A 24,668-nucleotide genomic window follows, 5' to 3' on the forward strand; every position below is an offset into this window, starting at 1 on the left:
TAAATATTTACAATTGTTATACCTTCCTCTTGGATCGATCCCTTGATCATTATATAGTGTCCTTCTTTGTCTCTTGTAATAGTCTTTATTTTAAAGTCTATTTTGTCTGATATGAGAATTGCTACTCCAGCTTTCTTTTGATTTCCATTTGCATGGAATATCTTTTTCCATCCCCTCACTTTCAATCTGTATGTGTCTCTAGGTCTGAAGTGGGTCTCTTGTAGACAGCATATATATGGGTCTTGTTTTTGTATCCATTCAGCCAGCCTGTGTCTTTTGGTGGGAGCATTTAATCCATTTACATTCAAGGTAATTATCGATATGTATGTTCCTATTCCCATTTTCTTAAATGTATTGGGTTTGTTATTGTAGGTGTTTTCCTTGTCTTGTGTTTCTTGCCTAGAGAAGTTCCTTTAGCATTTGTTGTAAAGCTGGTTTGGTGGTGCTGAACTCTCTCAGCTTTTGCTTGTCTGTAAAGGTTTTAATTTCTCCATCAAATCTGAATGAGATCCTTGCTGGGTAGAGTAATCTTGGTTGTAGGTTTTTCTCCTTCATCACTTTAAGTATATCCTGCCACTCCCTTCTGGCTTGCAGAGTTTCTGCTGAGAGATCAGATGTTAACCTTATGGGGATTCCCTTGTGTGTTATTTGTTTTTTTTCCCTTGCTGCCTTTAATATGTTTTCCTTATATTTAATTTTTGACAGTTTGATTAATATGTGTCTTGGCGTGTTCCTCCTTGGGTTTATCCTGTATGGGACTCTCTGTGCTTCCAGGACTTGATTAACTATTTCCTTTCCCATATTAGGGAAGTTTTCAACTATAATCTCTTCAAAAATTTTCTCAGTCCCTTTCTTTTTCTCTTCTTCTTCTGGTACCCCTATAATTCGAATGTTGGGGCGTTTAATGTTGTCCCAGAGGTCCCTGAGACTGTCCTCAGTTCTTTTCATTCTTTTTTCTTTATCCTGCTCTGTAGTAGTTATTTCCACCATTTTATCTTCCAGGTCACTTATCCTTTCTTCTGCCTCAGTTATTCTACTATTGATCCCATCTAGAGTATTTTTAATTTCATTTATTGTGTTCTTCATCATTGCTTGGTTCCTCTTTAGTTCTTCTACATCCTTGTTAAATGTTTCTTGCATTTTGTCTATTCTATTTCCCAGATTTTGGATCATCCTTACTATCATTATTCTGAATTCTTTTTCAGGTAGACTACCTATTTCCTCTTCATTTGTTAAGTCCAGTGTGTTTTGAGCCTGCTCCTTCATCTGCTGTGTGTTTTTCTGTCGTCTCATTTTGCCTATCTTACTGTGTTTGGGGTCTCCTTTTCACAGGCTGCAGGTTCGTAGTTCCCGTTGTTTTTGGTATCTGTCCCCAGTGGCTAAGGTTGGTTCAGTGGGTTGTGTAGGCTTCCTGGTGGAGGGAACTAGTGCCTGAGTTCTGGTGGATGAGGCTAGATCTTGTCTTTCTGGTGGGCACGTCCACGTCTGGTGGTGTATTTTGGTGTGTCTGTGGCCTTATTATGATTTTAGGCAGCCTCTCTGCTAATGGATGGGGTTGTGTTCCTGTCTAGCTAGTTGTTTGGCATAGGGTGTCCAGCACTGTAGCTTGCTGGTCGTTGGGTGAAGCTGGGTCTTGATGTTGAGATGGAGATCTCTGGGAGATTTTTGCCGTTTGGTATTACGTGGAGCTGGGAGGTCTCTTGTGGACCAGTGTTCTGATGTTGGCTGTCCCACCTCAGAGGCATGGCCCTGATGCCTGGCTGGAGCATCAAGAGCCTTTCGTCCACACGGCTCAGAGTAAAAGGGAGAAAAAATAGAAAGAAAGAAAGAAAGAGGCTATAATATAGTGAAGTAAAATAAAGCTATTGTAAAGCAAAGCTATACAGACAAAATCTCACCCAGAAGCATATACATATACACTCACAAAAAAAAGGAAAAGGGGAAAAATTAATATCTCCTGCTCCCAGAGTCCACCTCCTGAATTTGGGATGATTCGTTGTCTATTCAGGTATTCAACAGATGCGGGAACATCAAGTTGTTTGTGGAGTTTTAATCCGCTGCTTCTGAGGCTGCTGGGAGAGATTTCCCCTTCTCTTCCCTGTTCGCACAGCTCCTGGGGTTCAGCTTTGGATTTGGACCCGCCTCTGCGTGTAGGTCGCCTGAGGGCGTCTGTTCCCCGCCCAGACAGGACGGGGTTAAAGGAGCAGCTGCTTCGGGGGCTCTGGCTCACCCAGGCCGCGGGGAGGGAGCGGTACGGAGGAGGCGGGGCGAGCCTGCGGCGGCCGAGGCCGGCGTGACGTTGCACCAGCCTGAGGCGCGCAGTGCGTTCTCCCGGGGATGTTGTCCCCGGATCCCGGGACCCTGGCAGTGGCGGGCTGCACAGGCTCCCGGGAGGGGCGGTGTGGAGAGTGACCTGTGCTCACACACAGGCTTTTTGGAGGCGGCAGCAGCAGCCCCAGCGTCTCACGCCCGTCTCTGGGGTCCGCGCTGATCGCCGTGGCTCGCGCCCTTCTCTGGAGTTCGTTTAAGCGGCGCTCTGAATCCCCTCTCCTTGCGCGCAGCGAAACCAAGAGGCAAGAAAAAGTCTCTTGCCTCTTCGGCAGCTGCAGACCTTTTCCCGGTCTCCCTCCAGGCTAGCTGTGGTGCGCCAACCCCTTCAGGCTGTGTTCACGCCGCCAGCCCCAGTCCTCTCCCCGCGATCCGACCGAAGCCGAGCCTCAGCTCCCGGCGGCTGAGCAGACAAGCCTCTCGGGCTGGTGAGCGCCGCTCGGCGCCGAGCCTCTGTGCGGGAGTCTCTCCGTTTTTTCCTCTGCGCCCCTGTTGCTGTGGGATCCGCGCTGATAGCCGCGGCTCGCGCCCTTCTCTGGAGTTCGTTTAGGCGGCGCTCTGAATCCCCTCTCCTCGCACACTTTTTGGAGGTCGGACGTTTTCTGCCAGCGTTCAGTGGGTGTTCTGTAGGAGCAGTTCCACGTGTAGATGTATTTCTACTGTATCTGTGGGAAGGAAGGTGATCTCCGTGTCTTACTCTTCCGCCATCTTCTCCCTCCTCCCACTTAGGTCATTTCTGAGTGGTTGTGGGAGTTATGGGTAATTTAAAAAATGTTTCTTTATTTTCACACATTTTCTAAATTCTCTAGCAAACCAAAGCAAAAATAATAAATGAAACCTCATGAAGTATTCATATATTTGTTGGGTACTTGCTCTCATGTCATGACAATTTACGTGGCACTAAAGGATACAGCAGGGAATCAAGAGGCATGTTTTGGACTTACCTGGAAAGAGCTGCCGCCTTCTTGAAACACCAAAATAAGTACATGCTGCTATAGAAAATAAGGTAGTGCTAACGGATGATAAAGCAGGCAATTCATTAAATTTGAATGGTAGCAACTTGCCTTAAATGAGCACTTACGACATTCCAGGTACTGTTGTAAGTACTTTACATATGTCATCACCTTGTATGGTGGGGACTAATGTTACCCCACTTTACAGATGTGATCATTGAGGCTGAGAGAATTGAGTATCTTAGCAAAGGTCACACAACTAACTAAGTGGTGGCGTGGGATTTCAACCAATGTTTGATATCAAAGCTTGTGTTCTTCATGACACTGCAATGCCTATGAGCAACTTTCTAGAGATGACAAAAGTTGAAGTTGGCTTTAACAGATGGTAGAATTTATAGAGACACGTAGGAACTACTGCAGGGGATGAAACAAGGGGTCCATGAGTAGGTTTCTTCTGGACATTTATTGTCTTCTACTCTGAACAGTGTGCAAAAAGAGATGTGTGGCGTCATCCCTACTCACTGGGTACCTTCATTCAGTGAATGTTTACTGAGTTCCTGCCACATGACACACACTGTGTGGGAGGAGAATCATGCTCTTTGCTCTCATGGAACTTACAGACTAGTGGGCAATATTGACACTAAATATTAAACAGAAAATCTATGAAGGAAAGGAACGTTCTAGTTGCGGGAAGTGAAGTGACCATAAGAATGTCAATAGTGTACACATGTATCAAATGATGAACAGCAGAAAGAGGCTGGGAACTGGCTCTGGGGCCCATGTTAAAGGCTGACTTTCAACTTGACTGAGCACATTTGAGTTCCATTCACAGGCAACCCTCAGAACAGACCAAAATATTGTTACTAGGAACTGGAGCTTAAAACTTATTCTACCAGGCTGTTTGCTTAGCTTCATCTGAGTCTCTACTTCCTAGTCTTTAAAATGGGGACAATAGTATCTATGTTATGGGTTTTTTGTATGAATGAAAGGGGATACAGCACATGAAGAGTTTAGCATAATAACCATAATGTGATTTATAACAATAAATATATATTTAGTCTTCCATCATGTTCCTGGCACAGGGCTCCTAAATCCTTGGAATTTCCTGTGATAGAGCTATAAAGGTGTCTTTAGGTAACCTAAGGCTGGGGGCTGGTTGCCAGGGGAACCAACCAAGTGATGAGAGGGTTGAAACTTTCAGTACCTACCTCTAACCCCCTCCTGGGAAGGTAGAGGAGCTGGAGGTTGAATCAATCACCAATGGCCAATGATTTAATTATTTATGACTATGTAAAGAAGCCTTCATAAAACCCCCAAAGGGCAGAGTTTGGACAGCTTCCAGGTTGGTGAACATGTGGAGATGTTTGAATGGTGTACCTGGAGAGGACATGGGAGCTCCGTACCCCTTTCCACATAACTTGCCCTATTCATCTCTTCCATCTGGCTGTTCCTGAGTTATATCCTTTTATAACAAACTGATAATCTAGTAGGTAAAAAGTTTCTTTGAGTTCTGTGAGTTGCTCTAGGAAATTAATTGAACCCAAGCAGGGGGGGCGCCCTTAGGAACCTCTGATTTATAGCCAGTTGCCCAGAAGTACAGGCAAAAAACTGGGCTTGTGACTGGTGTCTGAAGGGGATGACCAGTCTTGTAGGACTGAACCCTTAACCTGTGGAATTTGATGCTGTCCCTGGGTAGATAGTGTCAGAATTGAGTTGACTTGTAGGACACCTGGTTGGTATCCCAAGAATTGCCTGTCGGTGTGCGGACCACCCTCTCATTGGAATTGGTACCAGAACCTATTTAGCCTGGCATATAGAAAATGCTCAACAATGTTGGCTATTATTATTGCTGTAGAAAGCTGAGCTAGAGGCATGGGAGGCATTGCAACTTAGAAATCTATCTTTGCTTTCCTTTTTGCTGATATGAATATGAACTCCTTCCTGTTGGTCTTTGGTCCCTCCTGGAATGATAAGTGGTGGATCCATTCCCTCACGCCCAATGCTACAAGGAGTTGGTATCTATTGAGAAGAATTTGCGCCGGTCATTATGTTTTATTATTTTTATGATGATGATGATGTTATTGGTTGTGTTTGTAAACATTCATATTTTCTCTGCCTTTCTCATCTTCCAAAATTGGTTTTGCAAACAAAAGCACACAGATAACCACCAATTCATAAAAACTGCTGTAACCAGAGTGTCATTCCTTGTCCTGACCTGACCTGGGTAGGGAGACCATGGGGACTACAGACCTCGTGGTAGTGTTTGGCTTTCAGGGGGCACCAGGATCCTGATTCAGCTTGGATCACCATAAAGCCTGACACAGCAGGCATTCAACAAACATTGTCTATATGATTTGATCATAACTGCATAAAACAAATAAACCAAAATAGCTTGCATAGAAAAAAGACTGGAAGGAAATGTAGCAAAGTTATTCTCTGTAGTTCATTGTGACGAAGAATTGCTTTACAACAACCCTTATAATTTTTGTTTTTTTCAAAACTTTCCAATAGAATGAGCCTGTATTATATTTATTTATATTATGGGACAATCTCTTTATGCATAAAACAACCATCATTAATTGAAAGAAAGTATAATTGTCTTCCACTGCCCAGAGGCAAATGCGAAAGCTCCCTGGAAGAGGCAGGCGAGGTAGAGAGAAGTACTGATGATTTTTTGCTCTCAGAGATTGACTTGTTGGTTTCACTTTTTGAGAATGTTATGCCAACCTCTCTGACTTACTTCCTGATGCCCTGTTCACCTCTCACCAGCAGAGGGACTTCAGGGACAAATGACAGGATGATAACGCAGGTTAGTAAAATCCTCAGTGTGAAAATGACTTGAACTACAAATCCCAGGTGGGTATTTGGGATTGTGGGATTTCTTCCCATGCCCTCTTTTCTGCTCTCCCTAAAGAAGGTGGGTTGCTCACTGGCATTAATCTCTTGCTCTTGTGCATTCTTTTGGGTTCTCTACTAGGAAGCAGGAAGCATCTTTAACAGAGGGTGCAGCGGGAGCAATGTTGGCTTGGGACATTGCCAGGGGTCGGAGCAAAGCAGCTGAGCTGACTCGGCCTCTGATACCACATCTCCTATCAGCCCATTTACTTATCCTACAGACTGACTCCAGGACTCTCATAAAACCCAGGGGCAGACTCACTCAGTGCCTCCAAATCTCAGCCCGATTCTCTCCTCCCCCATCCCCACCACGTAATTTCTCATGGTGGAAAAGCAGGTTGTGTTTATTTAGATAAAGATATATTACTATAATAGAATTACTAATTACGTCCAACAACTTTTTCCTTAAACAAAACATTCCATGGTTGGGCTGGAAAGCATTAGTGAGAGGAGAAGGAGGAGGAGGAGGAGGAGGAGGGGGAGGAGGGGGAGGAGGGGAGGAGGAGGAGGAGGGCGAGGCGAGCGAAGTCGTGTTTTTCTTTCCCCCTGATTGATGATGGCGTGATAATCTTGGCCAGTTCACAAGTTGCTATTTCCCGTGGATAACTGGATCCTGCTTTGCCAGCTCTAATTTGAAGCAAATTTTGCTCTAACCAGTCTCCTCCTCCGCATTAATGTTTATTAAAAGTCAGTCACAGCACATACAGAGGCCTCCAACACCCCGGCCCCCGCCTCCAGGGCCAACTCCAGGTTACTGTGAGAGAGAAGGCAGCTCCCACCTCTGGTTTGCTTTTCCGAAGCCTGCATGAACTAGGGGGATGGGAAGGGAATCTGTGGTTGCCTCATGAAGTCTGCAGACAATCCTGAGTTGGGAGCTGCTGGGAATGCAGATGGCACATAAGGACACAGTGATACCAAGAGTCTTATAGTCTGAAATTCTTCGGGGGAATGTGAGGATAAGAGACTGATTACATGGGAAGCAGGAAGCATTGCAAACCATCGTTGGCTTTCCCCCTTACCTCCTGCCTAAGTCTTCCCTTAACTCTTTTCACTGGGACGGTGATCCATGCCATGGTTCCCTACTCATTTAGCTAACTGTCTTAGGTTGGGTTTCCCCAGAAGCAAACCCTGAGATAAGAGTGTTGAGTGCAAGTAGTTGATTTGGGAAAGGGTCCCAGGAAGCACTGTGGAAGTTAGGGGGGAGGTGAAAAAGGAAAAGTAGAAATTCAATACCTAATGTGACAAGTACTGAGGTCTTATTTTATGTTATTTTTTTTAAAGAAATTGTATTTATTTATTTATTTAATTTTTTGGCCATGCCATGTGGCTTGCGGGATCTTAGTTCCCTGACCAGGGATTGAATCCGTGCCGTCGGCAGTGAAAGCAGTTAGTCCTAACCACTGGACAGCCAGGGAATTCCCTGAAGTCTTATTTTAATTTGTGTTTCTTTGCTACTAAGACTGGATATTTTTCTGCCTCATCTGTTAACCATTGCATGTATCGATAGTTTATTCCTTTTTATTGCTGACCAATATTCTATAGCACCAATGTATTACATGTTTATGCACTGTTAAAGGGCATTTAGACTGATGCCAGCTTTTGACTATTACGAATAAAGCTGCTATGGACATTCATATACAGTTTTTTTGTGTGTGAATACGTGTTTTCAGAGAAGAGGAAGTGAGAAGTGGCACAGGAGAGGATGTGTCAATAAATTGCTTGACCGTAGATCAAACTATACCTGAAGCCATCCCTACCCCCTTAAACTTCTTGGTTACTAAGGGGGTTTACATCACTTGTTTTACATTATTAAATACAGTGACCTTTGAACAACATGAGTTTGAGCTGCGTGGGTCCACTTACATGTAGATTCTTTTTCAATAAATACATACTACAGTACTACACAATCTGCAGTTGATTGAATCTGCAGATGCGGAACCGCAGATATGGAGGGCTGACTATAAATTTATATGCGGAGTTTTGACTGTGCAGAGGGTCGGTTTAGTGAAGTAAGCCAGACACAAAAGGACAAGTACTGTGTGATTCCACTTATATGAGGTACGTCAAGTAGTTAAATTCATAGAGACAGAAAGTAGACTGGTGGTTGCCAGGGGATGGAGGGAGGAAGAAACGGGGAGTTACATTTTAATGGGCACAGAGTGTCAGTTTGGGAAGACAAAAAAGTTCTGTGGATTAATAGTAATGAGGTTGCACAATAATATGCATGTACTTAATGTCACCAAACTATGCGCTCAAAGTGGCTAAAGTGGCTAAAATTTAAATTTTATGTTATTTTACTACCAGGTGGGGAGTGAACCAGTAAACAAATGGATTAGCAAAAAGCAAGCTGACATTTCCTGAAAGATCCAGTCTTTATAAGATAAATCAGGATACATCTAAAATCAAATAGCTGCCATCATGACATCTTTCCAAATCCATCAGAAGAATGAACAGGTTCAGGCCGCTCTAAAATATGTTTGAAAAAAAATTCCAGCCTTCGGGGAAGTGTAAAGCTTCTTTCACTAGAAGCTGAAGGAATGGAAGCAAGAGTGAGTAAACTTATTGTACAGAAGAGAAGAATATCAGAAAATTCTAAGGAGAGTCAGGCCAAGTCTCTGGGTGGACCTGGAATACGAGAGTATGAGAGATTGTGCAGCAGCCCCTAGAGGAGACGGCATGAATGGTGGGAGCTTAGGATTCATCCAAACACAGAGACCACATAGAATCTGAGTCAAAAACTGAGTTTTGAAATCAGTGATTGATGTGGCTGAGTTAAATATTAAAAACTCTTGAAAAATAAGGAAACGAAACGTACGCTAAACTCACTGACAACGATTAAATAAACGATGCACTTAAAATTATATGCAAAGTCTCTAAACGGATAACGCTTTATGCAGTCAGAAAAAACAACAACGGCAACAAAAAACGCAGTTAGAAAGGCAGAGATTACAGCTTCTGTGGGAACTTCAAGTTCTCTTAGAACTGCATCAAGGGGAAAAAACAAGAATTCTCACCAAATATTTGATTTAGAGAGAATTTACCCTGTAGAGTAGAAAAGAATCCTTCTAATGCAGGTGACAAGCTCAGCAATGCACGCAATGAGCTGGACACCTATAAAATACGAGCCAAAATTCTTTCAGAAAAATTTGAAGGAATCTCTGGCTGTTATAGAAGCCAGCTTATTTCCCATGAGAGAAAACTCATGATAATGAAAGCTCTGTTCGCTGAAAGACACCTTCATAACTTAAGAGCATGCATCCCAGAGACAAAAAATATATATATATTGAGGGATATTTAAAGATTTTGAAAATTATTCTTATATCCTTGACGTTGCAAATGGGGCATTTGGCAGAGGTCCACTAGGACTGCCAGGGAACCCTCTGGATGACCAGATCCCAGAGGAAGGAGGAGCATCAGGCTATGATGAGGTGGGGATTCAACCTCCTGCCTGATGTGGGATAAATGCTACCTTCTCAGATCAGGGCCCCAGGAGAAAGAGCCCTCTATCGGGTCAGCTCTATCCTGAGACAGAAGCTCCTCCTTGAGAGAACAAGGGAGGTGTCCTGGTGCTTTCGATTTATCCCTCCCACTAGAACAGAGTGTTGGTGGCCCAGGCTCTGGTCTTCCACCTTGACCCCTTGTCAGACATTAAATGTTCCAAAGAGACCCCAGGGAGCAGCTCCTGAGAATAGAACTCTGTGTCCTCCCCCGCACTTCTAGATCAGAAAGAAACTGCCTCGTGGTCTTTCCCACCGAGGGACTCCCCTGGTCCACACATCCTCCACTGGCCACAAGAAAGCCCTCTGCATCAAATGCTGCCACACAACCTGAAAGCAGAAGTGAATCATCTCTGAGTTAATCCCACTCTCCAATGAGCTGAACTGAAGATCCAGAACCACAGCAAGATGCTTTTCTTTTTCAACTAAAACAATTTTGGTTTTTGACTTTTAGTCGTATTGCTATTAAGTAATTAATTTAATACTAGTCCCCTTTATCCGCAGGAGATACATTCAAGATCCCCAGTGGGTGCCTGAAACTTCAGAAGTACGGAACCCTACATATACCATGTTTTTTTTTTTTTTCTATACATACATACCTATGATGAAGTCGAATTTATAAATTAGGCACAGTAAGAGATTAACAACAATAACTACTAATAAAATAGAAAAATATTAACAACATACTGTAATAAAAGTTATGTGACTGTGGTCTTTCCCTCTCTCCCTCTCTCAAAATACCTTACTGTACACGTTTAATGCCTTTTCCATCTTATCTAAGCACTTATCACGTATTGTGGCTGTAACTTCTGCAGTTTGAGGTGCTAGCAAAATAGCACGTTTCCTTCTCCTGCTTCACAATTTCATGGATAGAAGATTCATTCTCACCATAGATCTTAGCAACCTCAGCATACGATTTTTTTGTTCTTTCCTTGTTAAGAGAACTTTCAACCTTTTCGATTAAAGGAAGCACTTTACAGCTTCTTTTCGGCATATCCGAATTGCCAGCATCACCCCTCTTAGGCTTTGGGACCATTATTAAGTAAAGTAAGAGTTACCTGATGACAAGCACTGTGATACCATGACAGTCAATCTGACAGTCTAATTGGGTACTAAGGGACTATTGGGTGGGATACTCTGGACAAAGGGATGAAACATGTCCATGTCGTGGGTGGGACAGAGTGAGACGGTGTGAGATTTCATGACTCTCCCTAGAACAGCATGCAACTTAAAACTTATGAATTGTTTATTTCTGGAATTTTCCGTTTAATATTTTTGGACTTTGGCAAGCAAAATCGCAGTTAAGGAGGGACTACTGTATCCAGTGGCTCAAATGGAAACCTGGTAGAATTATACTTCTAAAATAATGCCCTCTAACTGTGGGTTACTTAAATATGACTCAGAAATTATTGCTTTCATTTTATGCTATTTATAGGTAGTTTTATTACAGTAGCTTTGTTGTTGATAAGTTCACTAAAATCATTCAGAAACACAGCAAAATTTTTGTCTTTCTTCTATTATATTTTTTTTCTCTTTTGGTGTTATTGCTATTATTTATGTGATTATACAATGTTTCAAATGGAGGCCTGATGGGATTATGACTTTTGAGATAGTGTTTTATAAATGTACATTATATTCGTGTGAATTTTGAAACTGAAAGGAACTAAGGGGGGAGGGCAAGCTACTAAGACTTGCCCCTCCCCGTGGTGTCACCTCCATCCTCAGCCATTTCCCAGCCATGTCCAAGCGACAGCTGGAGTTGATGACAATGAACAAGTTAGAACTTTTCCTTCTTTCGGGGCAAAGGCATATGGCCCAGGAGGAACAGGCCCCCACCAAGGTCCAGCCAGTCACAGGTTGACCTTGGGAACCCGACCTCTCTTGGGCTCAGTTTCCCCTGGCAGAGCTGCTGTGAGACATAAACAAGGTCCTGGGCATCCAGCTGTCCTTCAGTCCAGAAGCAGGAAGCAGAGCCAGATCTGGGGGAATCCAAGAGTCGTCAGGCTCTCCTCTGCTTCCTCTCGCGTGACCATCCTCTTCCTCTTCACCCTCACCATAGTTTCCTTCCTCATCCCCACTTCTCTCTGGCTGCACCTAGTTCCCTCTTTCCTCATGTTTAACACAAACCCTGAACAAAAGGCAATCCCATCCCCTGGGTGTTGCTGGATGTCTGTCCTGCCTCCTCCTGGGCCAGGTCTACTGTGATTTTCTCAGGCCACCTCTGTAGGCCTGGAAGTGAGACAGGCTGGGACCTGGGACCCTTTGCTGCAGTGCTGGCACCTGGACACACTTCTCCTCGAGCAACAGAATACAAAGAAACTATAAGGGAATAAAAATAACTGCGTGCATGTGCAGTTGGGGCAAATTATGGACAACAAGATACAAAAACACCAAGAAAACCCCCAACTGCCACTTCTGAAGAGCCAGGAGCAAAAGCAGGGTACTGCGCATGCCCCCCGCACACAACACCACCGAAGTGGTGGGCAAACCCCTAAGCCACCCCTCTGGGCCGACCCCTGGACCTGCCCCCTACCCTCATCCCGTATAAGGAACCAGCTTGCCTGCCCTCAGGGAGCCAGCAAGGGAACCTGTTAACTTGTTCTCTCTCCCCGCTGCTGCATCAGGGGCCCCAGTAAAGCCTTGCCTGAATTTCTTGTCTGGCCTCTGATCAATTTCTATTGATTAAGGAGATAAAGAACCCTGGTCAGTAACTGAATCTGGATCCCAAACCCCAACAGGGCCTGGTGCCAACTTTCTACCCCAATCCAACTGCTTCTAGGTACCTTTGTCCAGACTGCCACCATCCCTCCTGAAAGCCTACCCTAGCTTCCTGCCCCGTATCCCTGCCTGCCTCACTTTTCTAACAGTCAAGCCAGAGTAAACTTTCCGAACACATAAAGAAAATTGTGAGACCCTGCTATGCAAAGCCCCCCATGCCTCCAATCACACTGAGACTCAAAGACACACTCCTGATAAGGTCCTCGGGGACGTGCATACCTGGTCTCTGCTTGTCTCTGCCTGTGCGCGTCACATCTCCATATTCACCTTCCTTCTGTTCCAATCACATGTCAAGCTCACGCCTGCCTTGGAGGCCTTGTGCTGCCTATTTCCTCTGCCTAGAATGCTTCCCACCAGCTGTGTGTGTGTGGCTGCCTCCTTCTCAGTGTTTCACTATCAGCTCAGGTCCTGTCTCTCTAAGTGGCCTTTCCGGACCACCCAGCTACCTGACTCCCCTCCCTGCCTTCCTCCCTATTCCCTGGTCCTGCTTATGGCTCCAATTATTCTAGTTTGTATCGTTTAACCCTCCTTATAGTAAACTTCTAGAACAGGGATTGTTTATTTTAGAAGAAAGACAGAACCCCTACTGTGTTTCTGGATCATCTTAGTGGATGTAGTAACCACAGAAACACTGTATTGTCTGCCCTGGCCTCTGACACGGAGGGGACAGAGGGTTTACCTGATTTACCGCTGACCTTTCCCTCCCGCCCAGCACATAACAGCTACTCATGAAGAATTGGGAGAATGGAGGAATAAAACCAGGTGAATCCAGTGGGAAGACCTTCTGAGATCGCATCCTGTGAATAGGGCTGCCTTGTGCCTCTCAATGAGGGTTCCACACACCTGTGGGTAACTCCTGGGAGCCCCACCTGGCATCCTGGTCCCAACTGGCTGGCCCCCTGGCTTTGTCCTAGAGACTGCTTCATCCTGTGCATATGTGGGTTTCAGGCTGTCTGGCCACTCCATGCCCGTGTGTCCTAAGTCTCCACATTAATATGAATTATTCAGATGGCTGGGGAAGCCCAAGGTTGTGGAAAAAGCAGAAAGAGATGCTGAGGATGGAGACATGGGATGGTGGCCACTGGCTTCCTCTGCCACAGTGTTGAGCCTCAAAGGGACGGGTGCTTTTGTGTTCAAGGGAGAGCCACTGGATCTCAGGGGTCCACGTCATGTCATCAGCTTGAAGAGGCCTTAGAGAGGAGTCAGGACATGTAAGCACTGACCATCAGTTCTTACATGGGTGTCGTAACCAACACTCGTGGGATACTCAACTCACAAAGTAGAGTGCTGTACAAACTCCACGCCGTCGTCTAGCTTATCCTATTTAACCCCTTTATGGCCGCTCTCTAAGACAGGCATTGCACTCAGAGATGAGGAAACTGAGGTGCTAACGAGCTCTGAATCACACACTGTAGGGGGTGTGGCTGACAGCTCTGACTCCGACCCAGAGTGTCTGAGAACTAGTTTTACCTCTGACACTTCCCAGCTGGGTAACTTTGGACATGTAACTTAATGTTTCGGTGCCTGCACAGTCTCATCTGTGAAATAGATGAAGGATGTTGTGCGCTGGGCACAGAGTAAGCCCTCCATGTAATCTGCTGTTTTTATTATCACACCCAAAGTAAACGGCATGCCTGACACTGAACCTGAGACCTCTACCTCCAAATCCATTTACTGTCCACTCTTTGAAAACTGTTTTGTCTGTGTTTAATCTGTGTTTGGTTTACCAATTGCTTCTAAATTTGCCCTTGACGTTTTGTTTTAGGATCTTCTTCTGGAGGGACCCAAACTAAGGTATTGTCTATCTTCTCTGAGCTTACAATGAAAGAGCAAGGTATCCTAAAGGACTAGGCATGAAGGTGGTGAGACAGTTTCAAAACTTCTGATAAGCTCTGGTTAATGGCAGTAACAACATTTAAAAGTCCCTGTTTCCAGTGAGGCAGACTTTTCCCAGGGAAATTTGATTCAACTCCACAAACACTTCTCCTACTCATTAAGGCACCTACCACAAAAACATCTGGTCAATTAAATTCAAAACATTAGTCAAACCAGTTGTTGGCATTATATGGTCAAACATCTGGACAAATGGCATTTTAATTGAACGTTTTGATGTCATGTGGTCTTCATTTCAAAGCCAGTCCCCAAATAGAAGTTACATACCTTGACTTTCTAGGCTGAATTGTGTGGGCTGGGTTTGCTCTCTCAATTCACTTTCAGAATATTTACTAAATTCTAATGTTATAGATATAGTGATGGTGTATCTTGGATTTTCCACAATAGACCTGATTTTTTAAAAAATTTATTTTATTGAAGTATAGTTGATTTATAATGTGTTAATTTCTGCTGTACAGCAAAGTGACTCGGTTATACATATATACATTCTTTTCCGTTCTGGTTTATCTCAGGATATTGGATATAGTTCCCTGTGCTATATAGAGTAGGACCTTGTTGTTTATCCATTCTATATATAATAGTTTTCTTCTGCTAATCCCCAAATTCCCAATCCATCTTTTCCTCACCCCCCTACCCTTGGCAACCACAAGTCTGTTCTCTACATCTGTGAGTCTGTTTCTGTTCTGTAGATAAGTTCATTTGTGTCATATTTAAGATTCCACATATAAGTGATGTCATATAGTATTTGTCTTTCTCTTTCTGACTTACTTCATTTAGTTTGATATCTCTAGGTCCACCCATGTTGCTGCAGATGGCACTATTTCATTCTTTTTTATGGCTGAGTAATATTCCATCATACATATGTACCACATCTTCTTTATCCATTCATCTGTTGATGGATATTTAGGTTGCTTTCATGTCTTGGCTACTGTAAATAGTGCTGCACAACAGCCCTGATTTTTTAAAAAATCCATTCTTTTGCTGGCCAATTGACATGCCCCAATTTTTTGTCAGACAACGTGGTCCATATTTACACGGAATCCCAAAGAGAATGAGGAAGCCTACGTTGAAATTTTGGATCTGGTTCCATTTACTCTAAAATATCCAATGACACGTTTAATAACACTTTTCATCAGGTTTCCCATTAATGAAATGGAGGAGTCACTTTGTCATTTTCTGCTGCCAGGGGAAGGCATTCTGGGTAAATCTACCATGTTTTAGAGATGTGTGAACACAGACATTCACAAACACACTGTGTATGCGTGTTCACGTGTACACTATTTCAACGAATCCTTGCCAATCCCTGATGTAGATGCACGATATTAGCGCCTTGGGCTGGGGTTCTAGCAGTGGACATAGAGGGGCGGGTTCTGCAGGAGTAGTTCCATTGCTAGTAAGTGCAGTGCTGGAAGACACCTCTTGATCGACCTCTCAAATTCCAAGACAGCAATCCAGCTTCTCTCCACGTCTCTCTGTTTTTCACCCCGGGAGCACACACAAGCACTGATGAAATCCCTCTTGACTTGTCTTGCTTCCCTGATCCATCCAAACTCATTATCCTGGCACAAGAAGTCTCTGGCACGGGGTCATGCAACGCTTCAAAAAAAAAAAAAAAAAAAACTCCAAACACAAAAACAAAAAAACAAGAAAGAAATCCCTCTCTGGACATCTGTTCTGATGCGGAGCCAAGAGCAGGGTCCGCGTGGTGCGAGCACGGCCGCGCGGCTGCAGACCGTAGTCAGGGGGTGTGCAGTGCCAGCGCTAATGATCTGGGCTTCCTGCTGAGGGACGCGCTGCCAGACTCCTCATTAGGATCCGCTCCGCGCGGCCTGGGCTGGGGCGGTCAGTCCTTTTCTGCTGCCTGTCTCTCCCTCCGTGGTCTTTCTCCTGCGCAGCAATGTCCCATTGTGAGCATTTTTCATCGTGGCCCATTTAAAACAAAGGGGAAAGAACAGCAGGCTCCTTGGGAGGTGCTGGACAAAGGGAAGAGCCTCCAAAGCCCATGGCGCCGCCGATGGAGGACACCCCGGCCACGCCCCCTCGGAAGGATGCAGGCCTCGTTTAACATCTTACTGGTCAGGAGCCCTCGGAAGACCCTGCCCTGCCCTGAGTGGGGCCCAGAGATACAGCCACTGTTATGGGAGGCCTGGCCTGGGGTCTTTCACAGTTCCTTGCCCCAGAGGGTCATCAACGGGAGGTGACCAACAGGTCTGGCCCTTGCGTTTCAGCTGGATGTGGACCACAGCCACTGATGGAATGGGAGGAGACTCTGGCTGGGGCCCATCTGCGGGGCGGATGTTCCTCTGACAGCCGAAACTCCTCATGGAGGAAGTTTGGAAAGTCGTGCATTTTCCATGAGTGCTTTGGCTCTGATTTGTGCCCTTGAGGGCTGGGGTGTTGGGCACACAGGCTTTCCGAAAAAGAGTATGGCTCGGTGAACAGAGCCTGGGGGCTGACTGAAGGCGGGCATCGTGTATGCCTTGCTTACTGTGGTGGTACTGGTGCTCAGCACAGAGTCCGGAACACTGTAGGCGCTCAGTAAATGAGTTCATCCGCGAAATGGGCATCATCGTAGTGGCCACCTTTGAGCAATGTGGGTGTCGAGCGCTCAGCCCTGAGCCTGCACATGTCGCTCCAACTACTGCCACTGAAGTGAAGCGTTAGAGCAGGGGCCTGCAGATGCTTTTCGTAAAGGCCCAGAGAGTAAGTATTTTAGGCTTTGCAGGCGCTGCAGTCTCTATCACAAATTACCGAACTCTACTGTTCTAGCGTGAAAGCAGCCATTGATAATATGTGAAGACATGGAGGTTGTTGTCTTCTAATGAAACTTTATTTATAATAATAAGCTGTGGATTCGATTTGACCTGTAGACCATGGTTTGTTGACTCCTGTCCTAGAAAATGATAAAGTTAAGGAACCAGCTCTCCACAGAGAAAGTACAGATATAAATATACCTAGATTCAAGGGAAGTTCATATCTATCCATGAAGAGCAGCTCCTTCCCAGGTGAACCTGGTAAATTCAAATACAACTAAAATAGCCGCTCAACTGGGAGACTGATGGCATGAAGGATGTACAGAGCATCTCCCAGTGTCCTCCCTACAGCTCCTGAGTTGCTACCAGGAACAGAATCTACAAATATCTAGTCTTGACTAATCCACATGGGCTCTGTAAGCAAACAGCTTATTCACATATACAGACAGCACTGGTGGAGTCATTAGAAGCCTGCCTTGACCCCTGGGGTTCCCTGACTTGTGTACTCATATCTCTGGTGGTGTTTAAGGTCCCAGATCACTCTAGTGAAAACTGGAAGTTGGGAGACTTTGAAAGGAGATTAGACCCATGCGTATCCATTCAACAAACCTTATCTCCTATCTGCTAGATGCCAGGCATTGTGCCACGTGGTGGAAATAAGTATATGGCTAAGATCTTATCTCAGACTCGGAAGAGCTCTTGGCCTAGCTGGGGAGACAGGCATGAGCAGGAAATTAATTGCAACACCATGCAACCAATGAGGCGGTAGATGGCGCTAGTGTCCACAGGGGAGGGAGTGGTCACCTGGGCTTGTGTTGACTGTTTGCTGGGAGGTGATGTTTGAGCTCCATGAGGAAGGACCATCACACCTGTGCACACACACTGTGTTTAGAATTTACTTTTTTCTTTACAGGAAGGACACATTCTGGGGAAATGTTGGGAGAACAGTTTTCCTTGGTTCTCCCGCTGGGACATTTAGAAAGTAAGTGACACAATGCCAGAGAAATGCCTTTTCTCTCAATCAGCATTGTTTGTCTGGCTCTAAGCAGGTCTTGGAATAAAGAGGCAGGGAGGGTGAAACACTGAGTAGAAAGAGACTCTCTCGTCTCATGACTTTTATGTTGATTTGTAAGTCAATTCTTCCGTGAGAAGAATGAAATTCAGATGTTGAACAGAACATGTGATAGGATTTATGCTGCAACATTAAAGGTAGGTGGGTGCTTGCTTCATGATGAGGAATAAGGATCTTGTGATTGCAGGTTTCTATTTAGAACATTTACCCTTTTACAACTAAGGATAAGCTAACTATTGTCCATGGTTTTGTCATCTGCTTCCTTTGGCTGTACCCTCAGGTCATCTTTAACCTCATCATCAATGACATCTATTTGAAACCCAAACATGGCCATGTTCCTCCTTGGTTTAAAACCATTAGCAGAAGCCTTTTGTCTGCAGGATAAGTCCCCCCACTCCAAGACCCTTTGTGGTCTGCCCCCCCTGCAGCTCCACCATGTAACGAATGTCCACCATGAGTCACATTCTCTCAGCCATTTGCTAATGTGAGCTATTTGAGCTCCACTGTAATCCTAGGAAACTCCATCAGCTCAGTTTTATAGAGGAGGCAGCTTAGGCTCTGGGAGATGGAGTAACTTGCCCAAGGTCCAGTAAGTAGTCATGTCATTTAACCAAAGATCTGCCTGAGTTCAACTTCTACACCTCTTCTCCAACATCTTCTGCCTAGAACATTCTTCATCCTGTATTTCTCCTGAAAAACGAAGCCCCCTTGGGGTTTAGTTTGAACATTTCCTGGATTCTCTCATGCCGTCCTTGCTGAGTTCCAGTACCATTTTCTTTTCTTTTCTTTCCTTTTTTTTTCCTGTAATTATTACAGCATTAGTACCGATATGTCATTCCCATTTCTTTGCCTCTCTATTTCCTGTGATAGACTGTGAGCATCCTAAAGGTTTCTTCAATATATGATCTCTCTTTATATTCCTGGGCCCAGTATAGAGATGGTGCATTGAATATGGGTCCAATGAATGAATGATACGAACAGAATATTTGGGGATGTGCGTATTTGGATCAGATCTTTCAAATGCAGAAATACCAACCTTTAAGTCCGTCTGCTAATGGAGACTGCGTGCTGATTGTCGCACGGAGGAATATTCTTCTCTTGTTATGTAGTCTTGGGGTGGGGCTGGAGTGGTAGACTGGTTGTGGCTGGTCGAGCCGTCCAGCCTCTCAGAAATCTCTGAAGTCCAACCTAAACGTTTAAATGAACTAAAGTGGTTGGCTTTATAAGTAATAGAAGTCAATTGTGTTTGCAGCGTCTAATGCAGGAATGGCATTAGATGGCTGAGATGGGCCAGCGCCGAGAACTGCTGAGTGGGCAGGAGGCCTGATTTTCAGCCTCCCTCTGCATCCATTTGTGATAATCCAGGTCTGGCTTTCAACCAGTCACTCTCCTAATGAGACTTGCGTAAGACAGCCTTTGCCCCCAGCACAGACATATCCTGAATCAGGAGCTCACTTACACAGACTTCTAAAAACCCCCGCACATCTACACACACTCACTCACATTTTTTCTAAATACATGTTTTATCTTCCTTGTTATCAAGGCTCTCCTAACGGACTGGCAAACATTCAGACAGAAACTGAAATATTTAGATGGACGGGGGACACCTATCCTCCCCCAAAGAATGAAATTCCAGTTGAAAGACAGAAGAAAGTCGATATTCTGCCTTGATTCCGTGACATCTGAGTTACGGATAAGAGCTTGCCTTTGGGCTGCAGGGTAGGGCGTGGGGGCTGAAAACAAAGATAGAAATAATGCTCATGTTTGTTCCGCCTTTCATAGGAGAGTCCTTATCTTCTCCCATTGGGAGGCTAGGCCCTGCTCACTATTAGGATGATAATAATGAAGACATTAAAATAAAGATGAACATGTATTGTCTCATGACATTGTTCGAAGCCTTTACAGCATTGTGTAACATAACCATCATGGCAATCCTGACCAATTGGTGCTTTTATTATTTCCATTTCACAGATAGAGAAACTGAGGCTTAGAGGGGCTTACAATTTGCCCAAGATCACAGTTCATATGGAAGTGGGTTCATATGTATCTGCCCCCCGAGTCTGTGTTCTTAAATGCTGTGTTTTACAGAACAGAGAAACTGGCTCAAATCCCTTTGAATGAAATTCTAGGGAACCTCCAGGGAGTGAACTCATTCCATAGAAACAGGATATCAGGTTTATCAAGCTTTGCCCTGTAAAACACTTGGGAAGTATGAGTCAGGGAATTATTTGAGGGTACATCCTGGTGTTAGCGTCTTAGATTTGTCTCCGGGCTCATCTTTCTATACTCTTCTGTAATCTCTATGATAAGTATGTGTAAAAAGAATTATTTTACTAGGAGACACAGAACTCAAGCAAGGTGACTGTAGGGCTCCTCTGAAAGAAAGTGACAATAAAAGGAGAAGGGGAGAAATCGCTCCTACTCCGTAAGCTCTGAGACTCAGGATAATGGAGTAGGATCTCGTGGGCCCAAGAGTAGATAGAAGGGCCCCAGGGGAGACCCTACCGTGTCTGGCAGAAGTGAATTTACTGTTGGTAGAAGCACTGTGGCTCAGTGGGACATAACAGTCACTGAGGACAATCAATGATGTGGCTTGAGGGTTAGCCCCAGAGAAGAGGAATAAATTTGCAGATATCAGTAGCTGATGGTGTCCTTTAATTAGCACATGGGAAACACTTTTTTATGGGTTCCCCCAAATCCTTTGGAGGTGACTCTTCTATCCAGGATACATGGGTCTTTTAATATCAGGTCACACTGGTTTATGTAAAGTTCTCCCAGATAACTCACTTATCTCTGGTGGTAGAGTGGTGGTCCTGAATTCTTCCCCTCCCTGCTGCCAAGCCCTTGCAGTGCGAGGTTGCTGTGCTCCCATGGAAAGGCAGACTCAATTTTCTATCTCTTTAATGGGCACAAAGCCCATGCTTCAAAACACACTCAGAACCATTTTATCCCTAACCTGGTCTCAAAACTTCTTCAGAGTTCCCAGCCCCTCCTTCTAGATGAACCAACATAAATATACATGGCCATTATGGCCCTCTTCATAGCTAGGGTGACTCTAGGATTTAACTTACAAATGGGACCTTTTGAGGATAAAAGCATTGCTACTAATAACTCTGCCAGGAATGTCCAAGCAAACTGAGACGTATGGTCATTCTATCCCTAAGTATCCCTAATATGGAGAGAGCACTTTGCACGTGGCAAAACCTTTTTAGATAATTTATTTCATTTTATATAAAAATCCTACACTGTAGTTCATCTAAACACCCACATTTTACTGACGGGCTCTTTGACCTTCAGAGAAGCCAACTGACTTTTCTAAGGTTCCTGGCACTAAGTGGGCATTCGATGAATGTTTGTTGAACTGGATCGGTAGTTCAATGGACGGATGGGTGAATGCATACAGGAGAACACATACAAGAAAAGGGAGCAGAAAGCCTAATCACATCAAATTGTGTGGTGTTTTCAGGCAAGTAAGAATAAACCAGAGTCACCTAGATGGATGATTCTCGAACTGGCCCCAGAACACCAATGGTCTCCACGACATGAGTAGATATTTTGGGACCATCGTTCAAGGTCTAGGTCTTACCCTCAGGTTCCTAATCTATAAAATTGGAATAAACCTTCATGGAATAAAGGTGAGAGGACTAAAGATAATACAAATAATGTGTTCAGCACAGTGAGTGACACAGAAGAAGAAGAAAAATTATAGCAAATATGTATTGGTCCTATATTATGTTCCAGCATCATGGAAATGCAGGGCCTGGATCAGTCTCATTCAGTCTCCCCCATGTCCTCTAAGTCAGGTACCATTTATAACTCCCACTTCACAGATGATGACATTGGGGCATAGAGAAAATTCCTGGCCCCAGGTCATTCAACCACCGAATGGAAAAGTGACCTAGCATCTTTTCTGTTCATTACAATGCTGCTCTGTCTCCTGCCCAGTGAATGGCAACCATCGTTAATTTTATAATCGTGCTTTCTACAGCAGACACACCTCATTGTATCTGCAGCATTTTTAATTTGAGTGGATGGGTCTCAACTTTTTTCAGCCATATGAGCCTTAACAAAATCACAGCTGAATCGGATTTGAACAGTCTAACCTGTAAACAAAGTCAAAGTAGAATTTCTCTGACTGAACCAGCTATGGGACCTTGGAGCCCTCCCTTCCTGTGGCCTCTGCATTAAACCCTTTGCCCTCTGTTGGGCACAGTCGGAAAATACTTGTCTAAAACACAGTTGAGTGGATTTGCTGCCTGACACATCTAGTCTTACCGTCTCCAGGGACCCCAGCCTTTCTTAAAGGATCTGAATGAATGTTTAAGCTCAGATGAAGAAGCCCTGGAGGATAATGGAGGGTGGGACGGGATGGAATGGAGCAAGCATCTTTCTGAGTCTTTGGAGATAAAGTCCAGGCAATATCTTAGGCTACAGTGGGGTTCCTGGGGGGTCTGCAAGACAGATTTCCAAGAAAACGAATTCTTAACAAAGCCAGGACTTCTAAAGATAGCGCTGGCTCAATGGCAATGAGGAATGACCTCATCTTCCCTCCTTCTCTCCCGCCCCACTCCAATTAAGTCTTTTTCCTTCCTCTCCCACCTGTACCTGGGGTTCTCTCCAGGCTGCAGGCAAATGTGTGCATTAATCACACATGGATCGGCCGGTGCCCATGGTGGGAAGCGGCTGATTTATGAACCAGCCAGAAGTGTGGGGAGGCTGGGAGTGGGCGAGGCAGGCCCAGCTCAGGGAGCATATGGGAGCCTTTTCTCTAGGACCAGATCCATATGCTCCACCGCAGGGCCATATGCTGTGTGTGTTGGTCCCCCCCCTTTGCCAGCGTCAAGGTTGCCTGTCTGCTGTAACGTGTAGGGAGGTGGATTAACCACATGCCCTCCTGGCATTTGAACACACCTCCTCCAACAGTGTGAGACCTCTGGGGTGAGGTCTTGGAGCTCTCCTTGTAGACAAAAAGAGAGCCACATGTATGCCCTTGTCAATATGAGTTATTGTCATTTGCTTATTTAGGGACAGTCCACAAAAGACAGGTGAGACCAGATTATTTTTCCCTTTTTATTAGAAGAGGAAACTGAGACATAGTACTGGAACCACAGGCACTATTACTATTAATAATAACAATAACAATGATAACAATAACAATACCTATGTATATTGCAGTATGCATGTATGTCAGATACTGGGCTCTGTTCTAATCATGTTTTACCGTATTACTAATAACGTAATACGGTATGTATTACTTAAAGACATGGAGACATAATTACCCAAGGTAGTAGATTGTGTTAGAGTTAGGAGTTAAACTTAGATGTATGTTTGCTATGATTCCCTTTGAACTGTTTATTCATCGTTCATTCATTCATTCAATGAGTGTTTATTGAGCCCTTCCTGTATGTCAGACCGTATAGGAAATTCTGAGATTACAGCTGAGAATAAAATAGACATGATACTGTATCTTAGGGAAGATGCATTTTAGTAGGTCACGACAGACACGAAATCATGTGAGTGAAACTTTTGAAAATTGTAAAGCAGTATAGAATGTAAAGAATCTTTCATTCAAATTAAAAAAAAAAAAAAGAAAAGATACTGAACAAAATGTATAGTTATAAATTGCAGCAACTTTAATTAAGGAAGTAAACAAAGGGTTTGGGCACAGAAGGGTACCTGTGTCAGCCAGGGTGGTCAGAGAGGGCTGAAGCTTTTAGGATAAGAGGGGTTTCCAGTATGGGAAAGGAGCTTCCTGCTGTGTGTGCAACGGCCCTGCGGAGGGAATGAGCTGGCATGTTGGGCCAACTAGAGGATGGAGAGGGAGATTTTGGGGAGATCACGGAGGGCTTATGGTGCATGCTGAGGTGTGCAATGGAGAGTCATTGCAGGGTCTTAAGCAGCTTCGACCCTGCACTAATGAACCCTCACTAATTGTTAATATTGGTGAGTAATAGCTTAGCTGGCTCAGTGATAGTTAATATGCGACCCTCACACACGGCCCCACTTAGCATCCCCTAGTGTCTTCCCCACGCCCAGATATTTCCCAGCAGCGGAAGCCAGCTCAGGGAAGAGTTATTTGAACAGGGAGATGTGCTTAACTGGTCTCCATATGCCTCCCTGGAGCACACGCTCAGTGCCTACCATCGTATTGGAAACACAGTAGCGTTCATGGGGTGTGGGCACATCCTCACATTTAGAAACCGTGACTGATTCTTTCAGACTGTGTTTGCTTTTTAGTAAGCTCTAAAATGGTATCATTACTCCACCCCATTAAGTTTATACTGTTTTACCATTATATATTTTTTCCCTTGGCACATTTTTTTCTTTGAAGATATCAATAGCTTTGGACTATTTTATCACTTTCTTTTATCACTTTAGAGTTGACAGACTTTCCATTCCAGCGGATCTGACCTCAATGATAAGATCTAGGAGCTTGGAAAGATAAGATTTTATTAAACAAACTTTTATATAGAGGTTGATGGGCTCAGTATGGATCTAA

This window comes from Balaenoptera acutorostrata, chromosome 15 (genome assembly GCF_949987535.1).
Source record: "Balaenoptera acutorostrata chromosome 15, mBalAcu1.1, whole genome shotgun sequence".
NCBI classification, from domain to species: domain Eukaryota; kingdom Metazoa; phylum Chordata; class Mammalia; order Artiodactyla; family Balaenopteridae; genus Balaenoptera; species Balaenoptera acutorostrata.